This window comes from Rhyacophila brunnea, unplaced genomic scaffold, assembly GCF_057557595.1.
Source record: "Rhyacophila brunnea isolate RB1 unplaced genomic scaffold, BYU_Rbru_1.0 scaffold_12, whole genome shotgun sequence".
Classification (NCBI taxonomy): Eukaryota; Metazoa; Arthropoda; class Insecta; order Trichoptera; family Rhyacophilidae; genus Rhyacophila; species Rhyacophila brunnea.
In genome coordinates this window covers 30,406,015-30,426,303 of record NW_028232774.1, presented here as the reverse complement: position 1 = coordinate 30,426,303, position 20,289 = coordinate 30,406,015, and the positions used below count along the sequence as shown (strand labels likewise).

The following is a 20,289-nucleotide window of genomic DNA, read 5'->3' as shown; positions in this document are numbered from 1 at the left end:
AACCACACTTCATTGTTGATTCAGTAAACTTATTGTTGATATTCGTAAGTTAATTTTACACCATTAGTAAATCGTTAGTCAGCTTAACGTCTAATTTGATGTAAATGTGAACGGACCGGACAAAAGCCAATTTATTTCACATAGTTCATAGGGACATAGCTTTCGATTTCTCGTAGTAACTACCTCCTCCGGTGGCCATCTTGGATTTTATAGCAGCCATCGTGAAATAACTACTGTGCGAAAACATCTTCTTGGCAACGCTTCTAGGCGCTGTTGACTACTAAATGGGAGGAGCTTGTTAGTTTATAATAGAAGTGCGGTTAAAAATGGGCGGAGCATGTTAGTTCACAGTTTTAACATGTAGCCAAGAATATGTTTTCGCACTATATATAGACAATGAAGAAATTTCGTCCAACTAACGTCGCACTATTGGAGCATTGAAGACTTGTTATATATCAGACTAGATTGTTACCCCGTGTACAGGTGCATAAATTAAATAACAAATAAAATAAAGTATTATTGCGCTCATAACAAGAAAATGTATGTGTAAACATGTATTATCCTGTAGTTGACAAGCTTGCATGTATGAATCGAAAAAGTTTGGATGCTTCTGAATTTTCATGCGGCAGTAGGATTTTTTCGATCTGCGCCTGCATAGTAAAATGATAGTGCCAAACTTGCCAGCAAAAAAGCGAACTATACTCATTTTGAGGTTAACCAATTTTCACTACCAGTCAAATAGTACCATAAAATTGCGTCTTGCTTACTCTTGAAAAATGAGATTGGAGAGACAGTCAGGACTTTTATGTGTAAACAGTTATTCGTTATAGTTTAAAATACGCACTATTACTGCCATTAAATTCATGCACGTATAAGGCACTATAAGGTTCACTAGTGAGCATTCATAGTACAGAGCATGCTTCTAATTCAGAAGGACTCAGAATGAAACGATATATATGTTGAGTGTCTATCTGAAAGCAACAATATGCTATCTATGGTCTCAAAGAGAACTGGTGAGTTTGGTGAAATCTAACTGTAAGAATCTTATCTTGTATCTGATACAAAGTGAATAAAAGCAGGTGAAAATTTTGCTGAACTCTGCGGATGTCAATTTTTGAATGCGGCATCATAATGACAACTTGTATATAAAAATGTGTGTAATTTAATGTGTCTTGTAATCCGTATTTTGTACATCTATAATTTTAAAAACGAAACAATGGTGAATGCTCTCTAATCTGATCCATTTAAAAATTTCTATTCACACTCCCTGAACCTGAAAATATATATTAAAACACAAAGATTCTAATCTTTGGTACTTTAAAACCCGGGAAATTGATAATATAGATATTAATACAAGATGGCCGCTATAATAACCAAGATAGCCACCAGAGTAAGTAGTTACAACCAAAAATTGAAAGCCATACTCATATGAACCATGTAAAAAAATATCATTTTGTCTGGTGTCTCCATATTTACTTAAAATTCAGCGTTAAAGTGCCAATGGTGCAAAATAAACTTAATAATAAAATAACGACTTTAGTGATTGAAAGTTATGCAGTGTGGTTATTACGTGATAAAATAAATATTTTTAAAAATAAATTCCTTCGAGCCGGATTTGAACCAGCGACCTATGGATAACAATGTGTGATTTAATTACTTTCTACAGTCCACCGCTCTACCAACTGAGCTATCGAAGGTATATAGAAACGAGCGATAAATAATTTTATTGTTTAACAACGATAACTATTAATTATTACGTGATATTATTATAATATTGTAAAAAAATAAAACTTAAACTGGATTAGAAATTCTCTAATAAAATTATTTCATCTAGCCAATAAATATTATTTAAAAAATTCAATATCATAAAAAGTAGATAAAAATAAAAGTAATGATAAATTTTTTTTAGTAATATACAATTTATTTTCATGTTTATAAGTTTATGTTCACTTAGTACATATATTAATAAAGTTAAAGTTGACTGATGAGGTTTTGATTTGCGTGATTTTTTTTTTAAGTTAAGGATTTTTTATCATGTTTTTAATACCGATGCCTATAAAACTAATACCTTTTAAGTTCAAAAAAATTTTGGCGGCACCAAACTTTAGAGAAACTCCGAACACAGCTGTGACGGCCTTGTATGTAGAAAAGCCGCAAGGATTTTATCTTTTTAATTATGAAAATAATAAATTGTAAAATATTATCTGTAAGGTATTTAAAAAATTGAGTATTTAGTATGTAACGGTTTGTTCTAATGATGGTTGGAATATACATGTTTTATTGGAAACATCAGAAAAAACGTTCGCTTTTAAATGGTATACCCCGTTTACATGTGCAGGGGTTTACTGCTAACAGTACATATTAATTCGGCCATAACAAAAAAGTTCACGTGTAAACACGTATTATCGTGCAAGTGCAAGATTACATGCATGAATCAAAAAATTTCAAAAGCTTCTGAATTTTTACGCGACAATTGGACTGTGCGATATCTCATTTTGAAGTTAGATGATTTTCACGACCTGTCAAATAGTACAATACAGTGACAACATCGCGTCTTGCTTACTTTTCAAGAATGAGTTTGGTGAGACAGTCAGCACTTTTACGTGAAAACAGTTATTATCACGATAGTTGAAAATACACACTATTGGTCCAAGTAAATTCATGCACGTCTACAGGCAATGTTAAATTATAGATAATAATTATTTGGCAATACTGGTAACATTAATATAAAAATAATATGTATGTTTAGTGAGGTAGGGCCCATTTTAAAACGGGTTTTAGTTACATAAACTTGTAAAATAATTCCAAATACATAATTTACGGTAAACATACGATAGATCATCAACTGAGTTTATGATCGTAGTACTAAATTACTTTATAAATAGATAATTAATTATAGCATGTTTTTCATTTACTTTGCTTTTTCACCTAAAATTTGTCTATTGTACATCATTATAAACAGTGCAGCTTTCGAATTCTCTCATGGCAAATGCGATGGTTGGAAGAAATGTTATATTCTGTTTTATATTTCAAATACCAATGAAAACACCATTATAAAACTCACTAAATCAACAAATTAAAGTTTCAATTTTTTTCCCGAGTAAAATGTATGTTATTTGTTATCTATGCCACAATACATTATATAGGGCGTGTATTCCTCCCCTCCAACTATCACATTCGTACACGTTTTAAATTTAATAATCGATACTTTATCAATAATTGAATCGTATTGAAGAACATTGACTTCCTAGCTAATGTACATTTTGAAAAGGCATCTTTAAAGTATGACCAAAGAAAGATTGATTTAATCTTTTTTGTATTGAGATGTAGAATCTGTTTTTTTTAATCATTGTCACTTTCATTCCACTCTTATTATCTGTACTTAAAAGCCATTGTATTTTAGATTAGATTTATATCAAAAATAGATTTTTATCTAATTTATCATATCTAATTGTGCCAATTCACATAAGGCCTATTCGGAACAGAACCTCAAAATTCTTAAAGCCGTAAAGCTGTATCTATATCGACTTTATAAACGAAAAAAGTATTAGCATCGATACATGCTTTTGTCTTAATCTCCCGGGCGGATTCTTTACGAAACGCACAAGCGTAACGAAAAATAAAGTCACAAAAGTAGCGCAGCCGCGAGAGACTACAGTCAGCCGAAAACGGTTCTTCGGGAATGACGTGTAAACCCGCGCCCTGCAATTTATTTTATTTTCTTTCGAATTTGAACAACCAGCATTCGGAGAATCAGTAGGCAAAGCATGTTCCATGTTTAATAATTTTAGCCGTCTGGGTTTAATTTGTTTTTCATAAGTATTTCCATCTAATCTGTTGTTGACAATTTCAACGATTAAATCTATTACTACTAATTGTAACGACTATAAAGGTTTAAACAAAATCAATTGCCTATTTTTTGCCTTCTGTAAAATTTGATTTGTGTGGATTACGCCCGTTTTCCTTTCGACAGTCGATATATTAAAATTAAAGGCATGACACATTTGAAATTCATTAATTTTCTTGGAAATACGACTTAAAATACTCGGGTCCTAAAAAATTTTCAGCGATTACCTAGTGAAATGAAGTTTTTGGACATAGAACTACGTTTTTCAGCGGAGATAGTTTTGGACGAATTTAGCAAAAGATTATTTGAAAATTAATTGTGTTTATTGTGTAAATGAATATACAACAAAGTAATCGGTATCAGATGAGATCTTATGGACTAATTCGTATAAAGCGGCCGTCGGAACGTATTTATCGATCTCTCTGTCTGTTTTTTGCTACTCGTCACACTGACTTTGAGGGTCCGACCGATATAAATCTAATATAATATACTACCGGGAGACAACGACATATTTTTTTCTTGGCAATGTATAGTTTTAAGTGATTCTAATGTGATATTATTTTTGGGCATCATTTTCAAGTAAATGGTGCCGACCTACTTGCCGAATACAAAGACATAGTTCTTGTCAAAAACATCAATCGCTTTACATAATATATAACCGACCCAGTTAAATAATATTACGAAAAATTGTATTATATTTCAATCATTTTGTGGGCGAAAATAGCGTTTAAATACAAATTTCATGATTCGGTGCGTACCATATTATGTTAATTATTTATTATCCGATAGTGAGCACTCATATAATTCTCCTCTTTCATTAACTAAAGTGAATACAAAATATTTGTATTTATTCACTTTGTATATTTTGTAGCCGACTTCAAAAATGTCATAATAGAGATAAAATGTCTTTGTTTGTCATTATAGAGCGGTCTAGATTTATTCCACTGAAATGCTTTAAGTTAATCTCATAAAACAAGACTTTCATCATAATTTTTCAAATGAATTAATATATTTTTATTAAATCCAGTTCCACGGTTCTAGGGTTATGTGTGAATCGTACGTAAAACATTTCACCGTGGCACAGTGTGCTGTGAGCATTCTTATTGGAAAGAGATGACCGTATACTATACGTATACTAATTTTATTAGATTCAATATGAAAATTAATTCAATAATTTTCATAGCTGATTTTGGCAAAATTCATGAATTCAATAATGAAAATCTAACCTAACCTAACAAATACTCCAGTATATCGGCTATTTTTTTAAATTTGTTCGCTGCTGGCTTCCCGTTAAGTGTAAACCGACAAGAACCGTGTTATAATATTTATACATAACCCAAAGAAGTTGGACGGTCTATACGGCCATATATTTCCGATAAAACATTTCACGGCGAAGTGTGATACGGCAAACTGCATCAGTATCCATACATAACAATCTGACATGTAGGAGTAAAAGTAGGAAAGGCAGTGGTACACTTACAGCTGCTGTCAAAATTTTAAGGAAGCATTGAGATATTAAAATATTTGCTACGAGAAATATACACAATATGTATGAATATTTTTCAGGTTATAAGTTATAATATTTGGCATAATAAGTGGTGGAGAATATAATATATTATTATATACCTATTATAGTATTTATTTTAATGTAATAATGAATTCTAAGTTAGATGTAATAATTAGTGAAAACATATGTCGGACAACCTCACAAATCGAGCAAAGAGATCTTTTATATCCAAGCACTCAAATATGTTGAATAACTTTAAATATGTCATATAAGTTTTTTAATAATTCTATGAATCATCTACCTTTTCAGGTTGTCAATTTTCCGGATAAGCTAGCTAGCTAATAGATATAACTAGATATATTTATTTATTCCAGATGATAATTTTTAAATTGCTAGAATCGTTTCGTGTAAATTGTTTAGAATAGTATTATCTGGAACATCTGGACAAATATAAAGGAAAAATCTTTTTCTCAAAGAAAAAAAGAAATTTTCAGTCAATGAAGTCTGTTTACAATTTTCACAAACTTGATAATTTCCTGTCGAAATTCTCTTTTAAAACTTTGCCTATTAAAGTAGTCTGTATATTTAGAGGCCACGAAGAAATTTTACCATTTTATAATAATTTTGATTGACTTATATCTTATTCAGTTTACCGTAATAAAGCTATCATCTTCCACTATATTTACATCGCTAGTTTAAAATTATAACTATCTACGTCTTAATTATTAAATTAATTAACATAACATTAACTATCTAAAAATATACTCACACCCAAAACACCTTTAAAACAGTATTCATTAGCTTGCAAATGAAAACCGCAAAGGCGCTATAAAGAATAATGTATCGAAGACAAAAGTGATGATAAACTGCTTTGCTGAAATAAAAGTCATCTTTATCAATGGGGCACTTAAATCGAGCGAATCAACAACTAAATCTATCTCAGATATCATATGTCAATTAACTGTTGTATGTATGACGAGATCGTTTACAGAACAAAATTATCATAGAGTGCATTCAGGCGCCTGAACAGTATCTTCAAAGTAATTTCCCATTATCCTATTGTGTCTTAAGCGTAAAGTGTTCAACCAATACATGCTACCAATACTCATGTTATGTGTGCAATATAGACTATTAACGTAAGAAAAATCTAAAAATATGAGTAGCGCAACGTGGCATGTAAAGATATATGTTGGGCATAACGTGTAAAATTCACAAAATAAATCAATGGATAAGGAAGCAAATAAGAGTACGCGATGTAATATACCTCTATTCCATCTTTTATATCTAATATCACGTTATGTAGATGACATTTAATTGGCTCTCGGTTAGTGGACAACCGCTGGACAAATGCCGTCATAAAATGTTACCCAAGGGTACTAAATGCCTACAGGGACGCCCTTCAACTCGTTGAATAGGCGAACTTCTAAAGTTTGGTGGATGTACGTGGCAGTGAAGAACTAGGGACTGAGAAAAGTGGAGAGAGCTGTGGTGGGTTTTCATCCAGCAGTGAATCGACCCCAGCTGATTATGATATATAATAATATTATATACATAAAGTGGAGAATTTTTAGGCGGTAGTGTTGGTGGACAATGGCAGAATTTGAAAGACGCGGAATTTTAACATGAGCTATACGGCTTTAGATACAAAAGCTTTACCACTACTTCATCCCCATCACGACTTATATTGTGCTTCTGATTACAAAAAAAATCCTGCATTCTTATAGAGTTTAGACAAACGAAACCGATCGCGATCATTCTTACATTGTGTTGAATAAATACAATTTTGTTTTAATTATGTGCGACTTTGAATTAAATTAAGTTTTGGCAGTTTTCACGTAATTATTAACATTAAATATTATTATCTCACAAATAATGATGTTGATACTCGTATATTATTTAAAATTTATATCACGAATTGAAAGATAAATTTGATTAGTATCAGTAATTACAATTATTATTAGTTAAGTATTTTAATTATATATACTACTGGAGTATTCATTAAAGTTAAAAGTGCCTACCTATTCAAGTATATATTTTTGGATTTTCTTTATTGAGTTTTTCATCCAAAGCACTTTTGTAAAGAAAATGGGCGTTATATCAAATTACAAGATCCCATTATATTTAATTATCATAAAGATTTAGTTATATTACCTGAAGATAACGCTATGAAAAGCTTGTTAAATATATAATTTATTAAAATACTTAACGTAATAATTACATTCGTGTTAAGTTATATGTAACTGATTATCTTTATTTCTGCTCTTCGCGGAGTGCACAAAAAAATAACGGAAGATTATCAAGGTGATTTTAACCATCAACAATGAGTAAAATTAATGCGATGTGTAGTGTTACGATAATTCTACTTGCTTGTCCCTCCACCACCGCCACGTCTTCACATCCGTTATGCAGGCGTATGCCGTGGCGTAAAGAATGTTAGACGCTCTTCAAATTTCTGCCAAAAGTGTGTCAGGAGCAACTTCCCAAGACTTTGGTTGGCGTGCACTAGAGTTTGCGTGATTCCTACTTTGATATAATATATTACGGTCAATTCTCGATGAGAAAAGACCTTCTCGCTCGACGTAAAATGCAGCAAACTTTTTAAAGGGTGAGAAATTTTCCTTCGTCGATATCAAGTCGCAATGGACGACCGGTCCGGACGGTTACACCGACTTGAGAAGCTCTTCCCTTTCAACCGACATATGGGGACACTACCAGAGGATGTGATGGGCATCCTGCAATTCGCCACATAAGCAAGTCGGAGATTTTCCGGTAATTCTACTAGCAATATCTAGCAACATAATACAAAGCATAGGATTTAATACAATAGTATGATATGAAAATATGAAAAATGGCCATTAAATCGCTGATATTTTTAATCTTTCTACAATGTGTTAAAATCTAAGAGAATCCGATAGGAAGAAAATCAACGATTTAAAATGTGGTACTGGTGAAATATGCTCCTTATTCCACGTACGGCTGGCCATACAAATGTCTCCATACTGGAAAACCTTGGTATCAAGTAATGTCTCTATGTTCAAGATACGTTCTCCATTTCTTCAGTCACATAGTAAAAAGAGATCTGAGCAGTCTGAAGAAGACTGGTCTTTGACGGTGTCGAAGGGAGATGGGGTCGCGAGGGCGTGTGCTTATCAGATGAAGCGACATCATAAAAAGCGACTGCATTTACAATGACAAGCAACAAGATCAGCGTAATATTATTTTCTCTACATGCAAGGAGATGATAATTTCATGATACAATATATTTTTCAAACATTCGATTCAACCCAGAGCAATGATTTTTTTAGTAATAATAATCGGTAACCAATAGTAATGATATCTAATATCTACTCTTTTGATCGAGTATTCTCTAGCTTTTATCGAATATGATAGTTTAAGGTTTTTTTTTATTAATATAGCTAAATCACTCAATTATTTACAAATTCGAGAATCATTATAATTTTAGAATCATTAATACCAATTACACTTTTTAATTGAAAAATAATATTGAGTAGCTTTCTAAATAAAATAAAAATTCTTCGGTATTTTGAATGATTTTTACATCAAACACAGGTAGAGGAAAAGTTTAATTTTCCAATCATAAATTCTACGATATCAAAATGTCAAATTAATCAGCGACCGATAAAATTTTAGGGACTCCTTAAATTTTCTTATCTCAGTCGAAAACTTTAAATTTTAAATGTCAGCGGTATTTATATAAAACATCGTTAACTTGTAGTTAGGTATTTAATATTTTTTGTAGTTTTATTAAAATATCAAACTCGATGTATTAAAAACTATATATTACGTCTGTATAACTAGATATTAGAGAGTAACTGTTGGTATTCTCAACGAAATAAAAAAATTAACCTGTAATAATACAGAAATAAGATAAAAACTGCTGATCGCCTGGTCTTACGACAATATCTATGGATTTAAGGTAGGTAGGGAAAAGCGACAATAATTGACCCGACCATCGTTTATAGAATACATACATTGAAAAGTACACTGAGTATTTTGTGTGAAATCGGATTAAAATAATTATTCAATACCAAATAATAAATCTTCTGCTTCGTTAAAATAAATAATCTGAATGTTACAGTAGGTAATCAGTACATTTATATGGTTTACACCGAGATGTATTGAAAAACGCGAAGAGTAAACCAAAAAGGAATTAACATTTTATTTATTTTTTGTGACATTTCTTGCAATGACACTAACGAACTGTCATCGCAGATTGATTATAAGATCCAGTAGAATAGAAATCAAGCCTAAAGACTTTTATTAAACATAATGCAATTTTTTTGTCTTTATATAAATTATAATATTAGTTTATTGTATTGGCGTTCCATTGGCGTAAATAAATTATTAGTTTATAGACTTTCGACTTCAGTGGGTCTATTCTATACTTATCGAACACTAAAGTAATAAATAGTATCAAACTTGGGGTAGGTTTGTATCAAAATATTAGCACTTATTGTAACAATTACACGAAGCTGGTTTTTATTGTTGCAATAAGTGCGATATTTTAACAGCAGCAAGATAGGCGCTGTTAAAATATAGCACTTATTGCAACAATAAAAACCAGCTTCGTGTAATTGTTACAATAAGTGCTAATATTTTGATACAAACCTACCCTAAGTTTGATAATATTTATCACTTTATCACTTTAGCGGTCGATAAGTATAGAATAGACCCACATGTTACCATCTAATGGACAGTGAAAATAAGGCGACTGGTAAATTAATTATTTTATAATAATATTCCTGAAAAAAATGTTTTTTTTTTTTTATTTAGATTAATTATTACAGATGGTGAACTAATATGATGATTGAATATCTCCCCTAACCTTCAAATAACGCAAGTACATAGCTTACATTTTAAAATATTTATATGCCGCTCGGGCGAGAGCGTGATACATTTTATTATCCACCATTATAAGTTGTCCGCTCAGTGAGGGCGCCACCTGCTATCATTTGACATATCATTGATGTTACGATGCCTGTTGAATTTTCTCAAACCTTCTTATGACAAAACCGTGTAAATTTTGTAATTTATGAAAATGAACCTATATGCATAATACGAGTATGTCAAATTATCACACTCATAATAAAACATCTACTTACAAGCTTGGTATGATTATTAGAGGTGTATTTTTGTTTATATATATCATGACATATTTGAAAACCCTTAGTATCCAGTGACCAATATGATTTAATCTTGAAGTAAAGTGATATTATATAATTATATATGTGATAAACATGATAAATATATTATTTTTTATAATATCGTCTCTGTTCTGGCAGAACACACTAACTGGAGAATACTAGTTTTGAGTAATTTGACTTTGAAGATGTTAAAATGTTTGATAAGGTCTATCATGTGAGTTTATTAAGTAATCGTAAAAAGGATGACTTTAAAATAAAGACTGTTTATTTATTAAGGAGGTTTCCGGACGGTAAAGTTTGAAATAAGGAACATTTTGGTATAACTAACTCAATATGTCATTTTTTCGAATTAGTGTCTTCTGCCAGAACAGTGACGATATATTGTCCGATCCTAATAGGATCATATTATGGACTTCCACAAAGTGAATATTTGTATTAACAGATTTTTGTTTTCACGAGAAATGGATGTTAGCCGCTCACTCACCCTATTAGATCTATACTCTGACTTAAACACAAATTGAAAAACAATGTGTATTTTGCCAGACACAGGATTTGAACCTGGGACCCATGACGTAATAAGCCGACGCTTAAGCTACTCGGTGATTGTGTGCATAAATACCTACCTTCATAAGTTGTGTTGCAAAGATTTTTTTATGCCTAAAGCGTCATAATATTGTGAAAAATACCAATTTTCTTAATGTTTTGAATATTTTAGAATTATACAATATAAATAAATGATCACAGTTGAAACTAATAGCACCCCTTTTCGTGTCTGTAAGTAGGTACGTTATATAAGTAACAAGCAAAATTCAATGTTCACACATATAATATTTCAGGAAACTGAGTACTCACCCTATCGTAGATGACAGGTAATACAGATTCATAGAGTATAATATAATAAAACTACGCTATGGTGTAGCGTAAGATTTATTTTGTTATTATTTTGAAAGAAAACCGCGAAGGCTTTTAATCCCACTCGCTGTACAATAAAATTTAGCGTCGGAGCCTTCGAGAAAATTTGGCTAAGATTTATGTACGTCGAGTCAAGAATAATTATTATTCTTAAAGAGAAAAAAAAACAATTTAAATTTTCATACGAACAGGATTGCATTATTATGGGATAGCTGTATTAGAAAATGCTTCTTTTTATAATAAGTATATAATGGATAATTTTGAAAATCGTATTATAAGAGCCATTAGGTAAAATTTGTCGCAATTATGTACGGCGCCTTTAGCATTGTGGTCAATGTGCATGGACGCGAAACCCAAGAGATGCGGGTTTGATTCAAATTTTCAAAAAGATTTTTTCTATTAATTATAATACATTTTCTCAGAAGTGTTTTCAAAATTATGTATGTTCAATATAGTGGATAGGTACTTCTTTATTATACTATTCAAATACATTCAATAATAATTTTAATTTAAAAATTAGCATCCCAAATACACTGCCTTAGTGTCTTTGTCAGTGTGAAAGGACTATAAGGTATCTACTTATATTTAAAATAGTAATATTGTATTCCACTTTATGTGTTAAAGAAAATAACGCTATTATGGCCTGTATCTGTCAAAAACAGCAAGTATTTCATTACAGTGTTACACCCCGTCTATGCGTGCATGTAGGACATGGGCCTGAATGCACATGCGCGCACGACCATCAAGACACTAAACACGTCCTCTGGGACTGCCCGTTGATGGGATCCGACCGAACGGAGCTGTTTGCCAGGGTCCATCCAAACACGGGTCCGATTGGCTACGCCGACTTGATATCAACTAAGGCCAAATTTGAGACATTTGAAAAATCTGCTGCGTCATATTGAGGACGGAATAATTGCGATCTCTCCCTAGATTCATCACTTTCAACTTCTGACTACTATTTCGGTAGAGTTTCAGTACATGGGTACAGAGGACACTTCATGTCATTAAAGAATAATGACGGCAGAGCAAGTCAAGATTCTTTTTGTTTTCTAAAAATCTTTTTTTAAGCACTAATGTGCATGGTTGCTACATCAGTCCCGTGCAGCATTGCTTCGGGACAAGGAAGTGTGGCACTAAAATCTTTTCATTCTGACACGTTTATAGTGTCATGGAAGGTGCACACCGTGCACAAACCGCGGCTGCATATACATTGCGGGTGGAGATGGGGAAACTCAAATTATTGTAGTACGTATAATCGCGACCATAATAAGAAAATTCACGTGTAAAACGTATTATCCTGCAAGTTGTAATATTGCATGAATGAATCAAAAAAGTTCGGAAGCTTTTGAATTGTTACCCGACAATCGGGATTTGTCCGATATCTGTGCCTGCGCAGTAAAACGATAATGGCGAACCTGCCGGGAAAAACGAACTACACCGCGCAGGTTATTTTGACGTACAGTTACAATTTTGCGTACAGGCGCTATTAGATTCACTCAACCAGTGACATCCCGTGGGGGTAGGAAGATTGAGCGTCGCTTGGGGGCGGCAGTTACTCGAAGGGCGGCAAATCAAGGAAAATCATTTGGTTTAACATAGACATAGGTAGCTAAAATTATTTTGTTTACATGCTAACAATAATAGTATAGAAAAAGTGGTGTGGAAATAATAAATCTGTGTATTGCTAAATTTAATGGTATAAACCAAATGTGTATAAAATATGTACCACATAGGACCTCAGACTCTGATGATTGGGTATATTTATTCACTTTTTATATCTAAATTTCATTTTATATGTTTTAGTGGTACCTATCTATATATTTTGTTATAATGTATCCATACAACAGGTTTATTAGATATTGGAGTCATGGAACGATGATAAAAGATACTGTATACAAATGGGGCGGCATTTTGGCGCTCTCTAGGGGCGGCAATTTATCTAGGGACGTCACTGCACTCAACAGTAGTCAATTCAATAAATTTTCAAATATTGACAAGATGAATGATGCAAGTAAAATTTATAACGTATGGATGGATGATATTATTTTATTAACATACATTTATCATTTCTAATACGTACACGTTCATCTCGTATCCCGAAATGAAAACATTGACATAATACAATCAATAATATTATAATATGTATAGCTTACTGTGGAAAGAGAGGCTATTATTAATTATTAAACTATAACTGTGCACTAATTCTATCAAATTCTAATGTATTTACATTTACAGTTATTGAACTTTTCAAATTATAAATTCATGAAGAAGACATGAAGGAAATATGAATGAAATATGTAACAATATTAATACTATGTCAAATAATACAAACAATATCATTATATAAAGACTAAGGTATAAGAGAAAACATAAATTTCATAAAAAACGTACATAGAAAGACGCCTAATAAGCTAAGTAGTTCTTAACAATAATATATTTTTCAATCTTCCAAAGTTTTACCCTTTCTTGAGTTAGTATTTATATATTTTTTTGTATTCTTATTTTATGTTTTATTATTGTCAAGTTATAACTAATAAAACCTGTTTTTTTACAAACGGTAGTAAGTGTTCTAAAGTATGGAATAAAACATTGTGTGTGATGATTTCAAGTATAAAGATATTTTACTTAGAAATTAATTTAACACATTATTGCAGATCCTACAGAATAAATCAAATACAATAAATCTTTGAGTATTCCGGACGATTATAAACAAATTAAAAAATATTATAATATAGTTCACTCTCATTATAGACTAATAAGTACAATCAACAAAAATATATAAATATATTTATATTGATAAAAGTATGAAACGCAAAAAAAAAATATTATTCAAAATAAAGATAATAACATTATGTTCTTTTTTACATAATCAAAATCAAAAAACGTATTACCAAATTACTTTTAAATTGTTATTGACATAATAATTGAATTTGTACAAAATTTAGCTGTGTTTTCTTTTTGGATGAAATCTATCGAGTAACTAAAAATGACATTGCTGGAATGTCAAAATATGAAACTAATTATAGGTATTTTTTTAATATTGCACTAATATACTAATATCCAATGTCGAATTTACCCATGCGTATCATATATTATATGCCATCATATAAAAGGTAAATTACAAATTTCGCTATTAAGTGGAGTATAATAATGAAGTTTTCTTATTGAATGATGTATTAATAGACTTTTTATATAAAAGAATGATTGTTAGTCATTCTTTCAACAAAAGGAGTCATTGCTTTAGTTCAAATACACGTTAAAAAACAACATCTGATGTTTGTCGAACGCAGAATTTGAACCCATGGTTTTTCTTGGGAGATAACAATTTTAAAGTATTGATAATGTTAAAGAAGGAATGAATAATTATTAAATATTATAACGTAAAGAAACTCAATATATAAATCATTTGTTGAAATGTGCATAGGAAGTATGTAAGTCGTAGTTCAACTGAATTTTTGAAGAAGGAAAAGCAATGGAAAATAACTTATATCACGGCTGGGTTAATATTATAGTGATAGATAAAGCGAAGTTATCTACCATGATATCCTTCATTTTACGAGGAGTGGAGTAATTCAGAAGAAGAATAAGTACCCCCGCGACTTTAAAGACAGACACTTTCCACAACTCCGACGTAGAATAAAAATCTATAACCAAAATATCTAAGATTCTTTGTTATTATTTAGATTCATAAATTTTGTTATTATTAAATTAATATACCTACGTATAAACAGTATATTACAATGTTGTTATTCTAGTCTAATAAAAATGATAATTTATATCACAATACTAATTGAGATACAACACTATAAGTAAGTAAGTATATTATAATATATTACTTATTTTGTATAGTTTAATAATGATTAGAGACTGTCTAATAAGAATTATTATATTGTGTTATATTTTAATTAATACAATATAATTTAACCGTAAATTAAGAGTTAACACCATTACATTGATGATACAATAATATATTAAGAGGAAAGAGAACACCAAATGTATATTATAGAATTTAAAGTAGTGTATTCGTGTTTACATGTGACAGTGAATATACTGTTTGTTCAATTTTATCTTTGATACAAAGTATGAATTGAATGATTATATTATTATGAAATGGCTCGGTATCTTGACCCTTATAATACGCTTATACATCGTGCTAAAGTACATGCTTTTATTCGAAAGAGCACATTTTTTTCAGCTATAATGCTGGACTATTAGAAAACCGATAAAAAATCTACTACGGTAAAATACATGAAGCTAATCAACAAATACTTTAATTATCTCAATATTTAGCATTGACTAAATGAAAGAGCTCAGAAAACTTGGTATAACTGTATACCTATATACAAATAACCAACAATGAATGCACTTAACATAATTTGATCAAAGACCACGCAACCTATGTATGTACAGGCGGACCTCGACTTACGAACGTTCGACTTTCGCACAATTCGGTATTTCGCACATTTCAAAAAAAATCGTTTTTTTAAAACGTCGCGCTGGCAGTGGGTTAAGATATCCCCTTCTCGCTCGCTCACAAGCAAGTGCATTTCTTGCGTCACTTGCATCCTGCTCGCACCCGTCACTTTGCTTGTGAATTAGCTAGGATAGATATGCGCAGGAGCGCGTGCGGGCGTGTCATGTTGTGCGTTTTGATAATTTTCTTCATTTGAAATATTTCACCCTAAAAATTTATAAACATGAGTGAGAAATGGAAAAACTGCAGTGTTGATACGAACAAAAAGAAATCAAGGACTTATAAACTTCACATGACGTTATGATTGCGGTGAATCTTTTGCTTCAATCGAACGTTCGTATGATACAAACAGGTCTACTACGATATGTTCAATTTTGAAAAATAAAAATAAAATTAAGGAATACGTTCAAAATTGTGGAAATATATTATCTTTAAAGGTAGTTTCCAAAAGACACGGCATAGTTATGGATGAAATGGAAAAATATTTGTCATCATGGATCGACGACCAACATCAAAAAGATGTCCCTCTGAATATTTCAATTATTCAAGCGAAGGCTCTTAGTTTGTACAAAGATTAGAAGGCTAGAAAAAGAAGATTCTAACACGATTTTTCAAGCAAGTAACGGTTGGTTTATATTAAATTCACTGGAAAATCGGCTGATGCGGATAAAGATGCTGCAAAAGAATTTATTTCCTCATTATCCAAAATTATTGAAGATGGAGAATATTCCTCTAGCCAAATATTTAATGTAGATGCCACAGGTTTATTTTGGAAAAAAATGCCTAGTCGTACATTCTTATTTTAAGAAGAATCAGTTGCCCCTGGGCATAAACCTTCTAAAAACCGATTGACATTGCTTCTTGGTGGAAACTTGGCTGGTGATTTAAAATTGATGCCAATGTTAATTTATCAACCAGAAAATTCCAGAGCATTGAAAGGGAAGGATAAAGAATTGCTTCCAGTAATCAAATAAAAAAGCCTGGGTTTACTGCGTTAATATTAAAAGATTGGTTCACTTTACATTTCGTGCCAGCAGTTAAGCAATATTGTAAAGTTAATGATTTACTATTTAAAATATTTTATTTAATATAAGAAAAAGAAGAGTTGCAAACAGTTAACTCTTGATAACTTTTTAAGGGAAACACCCGCAAACCCCACTTAAACATGTCTCTTAAACATCTTATATTTACTTGATAAATAAATATTTCAAAATACACACAATTTTTTTTTTTTTTACTTCCCTCTACTTTCGAACATTCAACATTCGCACACCTTTTCAGGAACCAATTATGTGCGAAAGTCGAGGTCCTCCTGTACAAATTATAAAGGTCATTCATTGTCCCCACAAAGCCATTATGTTATCAAACGTTAGATAATAATACTATTTAAGAATGTAATTATCTTTAACCAGGAATAAATATTCTTTTGTAGCGACGAGATTTTTAAATGAAATAATACTCTCATTTCAAAGTTTTCTTCATTCATTTTAAAAGCTCGTTTGTATGATTAGAAAAAAGTCAAACTAGTAATTAATTGAATTGGTTAATGTTTGCTCTAGAATTTATTGATAAGCACATTTTGTAACTAATTTATTTACAAATTAAAAACTGAAGACGTTCATAACGCCAATATAGTAGTAGTAGCAGTGGTAAAAAGTGGAGGGAGGTCTCAATTCTTTTCTATGGTATGGAAGTATGGACGCTAAACAAAGAGATGTCACGGAGCCTTGAAGCTTTCGAGATGTGGCTGTATAGACGCATCCTCAAAATTCCTTGGACTGACCGGGTGACAAATGTTGAAGTTCTCAATCAAATGGGGAAGGACCGAGAAGTTCTACGTAGTATCAAAACAAGGAAACTACAATACCTCGGCCACATTATGAGAGGACAAAAATACAGCATTCCCCAACTTGTCATTCAAGGAAAGATCAATGGGAAGCGTAGCAGAGGACGGCGCCGCATTTCGTGGCTTAAGAACCTCCGTGATTGGTACGAGTGCAGCTCCACCGAACTGTTCCGGATAGCAGACGACAAATATAAGATCGCCTTGATGGTGGCTGACCTCCGCTAGGGGATGGCACAATAAGAAGAAGAAGTAACTAATTTATTTACAAATTAAAAACTGAAGACGTTCATAACGCCAATATAGTAGTAGTAGCAGTGGTAAAAGGTGGAGGGAGGCTATTGAGATCTAACATAAATAATGCACACTAAACTTTGTCAGTAATACTTATTTATTTTTAATGAACTATATCACAAATTGAAAATGGTCAATTAAACTCTGCGTAAACCCAAAATTACATGAGTTATCATTAATCTAAAAATAAATGCTTTCGACGAAAAGATTTTAGACATATTCAACTAAAATGATTTCAATTCAATTAAAAATATTTTATATCTACCATTTACGACTCGTGTAAATATTTTCATTTCGAAAATCTAAAAAAGAGAAAGGCGAATATTTCGCCAATTTATTACTAATAATTAACAAAAAACAAACCTTGAAAGTAAAAATATGTAACACAATATCATGGATAATTGATTGTTTATAAATATCTCTAAATAAAACAATGTTGACTTTTTAATCACCTGAAAACTCTTTGCCTCATGCTATATGACGAGCATACATAGCTTATATTTTTTTTAAGTTAGAAGAAATACTGTTTAATTAAGAAATCTACCATTCTTACTAGTGTTGCTCTGAGTATACATAATAAAATAACCGGGAAAATCAGTTGTTCTTCTCCCATGATGCAAAGTTAATATAAATGTTTTTATCAAAATTTCTTGGATTATTGAAATATTCCAATTACGTGAGAGTGAATTTAGGTACATTTTCCTTAATATTTTTTTATGATTGAGTCCAGTTAGATTACTCGGTACTTTTATTTTTATATACATAATTTTGTATATTATTTCGATCGTAATGTTATTACGTTTTTTACATTTTTTACATTTATCAATTTTTCTTTATAGTTTTTTTTATCTATTTCTATTCTGTTATTTATTCTTTTATTTCATTTTCATATAATGTTTTATACGACTTGAACTTATAATTTTCACTCGACTAAAATAATTATAATTAATAGAATATTTTGATACCGGTACAAGACGAACTTTCATAACTCATAACAAATTCAAATTTTATGATTCGTCTTTGCAATGTCTGTACATTAAAGAATATATTAAATTGATCAATTTAGTGAATTTAAAATTGTTTTTAAATGCTTGGCACTTGGTAAGTGGTATCGTATCACCCATCATCGTACCCACGATTTATTGTCAGCCCGTGGATTGCTTCGCTGACTTCGAAAACTCCTCCAATTTGACCATAAAGAACGGCCTACATTTATATCTATGGCTATGAATCGCAAGATGCTCACCACATTTTTTGGTAACCTGCTGAACTCTATCTATAAAATTTAAAAAATGATGCCTGAAATATTTCTCACAAATTGATGATTTTAATTTTAAATATTTTTATCTTATAAAAAACGCTCAACTTTCATTCAACAATGTTTTTTTAGAATTATTAATAACCATGTCCTTGCCTTTTCGTACAAGATGGTTGTTAGTAATTTTAAACAATGATTTGAGTTTCCCCATCTCCACCTGCCATGTATATGCAGTCGCGGCTTATGCACGGCCGCCTTCCATGACGCCATAAACGTGTTAGAATGAAAATATTTTAGTGCCACACTTCCTTGTCCCAAACCGATGCTGCACGGGACTGATGTAGCAACCATGCACCTTGGTGCTTAAAGAAAGAGTTTTAGAAAATAAAAATAAACTTTACTTGCTCTGCCGTCATTTATCTTTGATGACATGAAGTGTCTTCTGTACCCGTGTACTGAAAATCTGCCGAAACAGAGGAGTCAGGAGTTGAAATTGATGAATCTAAAGAGGTTGGAATTATTTCGTCCTCCATATGACGCAGAAAATTTTTCGAATGCCTCAAAGTTGGCCTTGATTGATATCAAGTCGCTGAACAATCACAAACACCCAGGCTTTGAGAAAAACACATAAATATTGTGTCTTCACCGGGATTGAACCCAGAACTCTCGGGTGGAAGACCAGCGCTTTATACATTGCACCACGAGAGCCGCGCATTTAACAATGTTAAAAGCACCGACGTCACGTGAAAGTATGTTGATCACGCGTTGCCAAGAGACAACAAACTAAGGCAACAATTTCAAATATTATATAGCTATATAGCATCCTTAAAATTCCTTGGACTGACCGGGTGACAAATGTTGAACTTCTCAGTCGAATGGGGAAGAACCGAGAAGTTCTGCGTTGTATCAAAATCAGGAAACTACAGTACCTCGGCCACATTATGAGAGGACAAAAGTACAGCATTCCCCAACTTGTCATTCAAGGG

General features: G+C 31.6%; 1 protein-coding gene and 1 non-coding gene across 4 annotated transcripts in view; both read right to left on the bottom strand.

The window, feature by feature from the left end:
• The window catches only part of LOC147078048 (xibalbin-1-like), a 233,374-nt gene that overhangs the window by 204,145 nt on the left and 8,940 nt on the right, over positions 1 to 20,289 (bottom strand). The window lies entirely within an intron of this gene.
• Positions 1,601 to 1,697, bottom strand: TRNAY-GUA (transfer RNA tyrosine (anticodon GUA)). The gene is made up of 2 exons: positions 1,661 to 1,697; positions 1,601 to 1,636 (listed from the first exon to the last, which is right to left on the bottom strand). It is a non-coding gene; the product is annotated as a tRNA-Tyr (tRNA).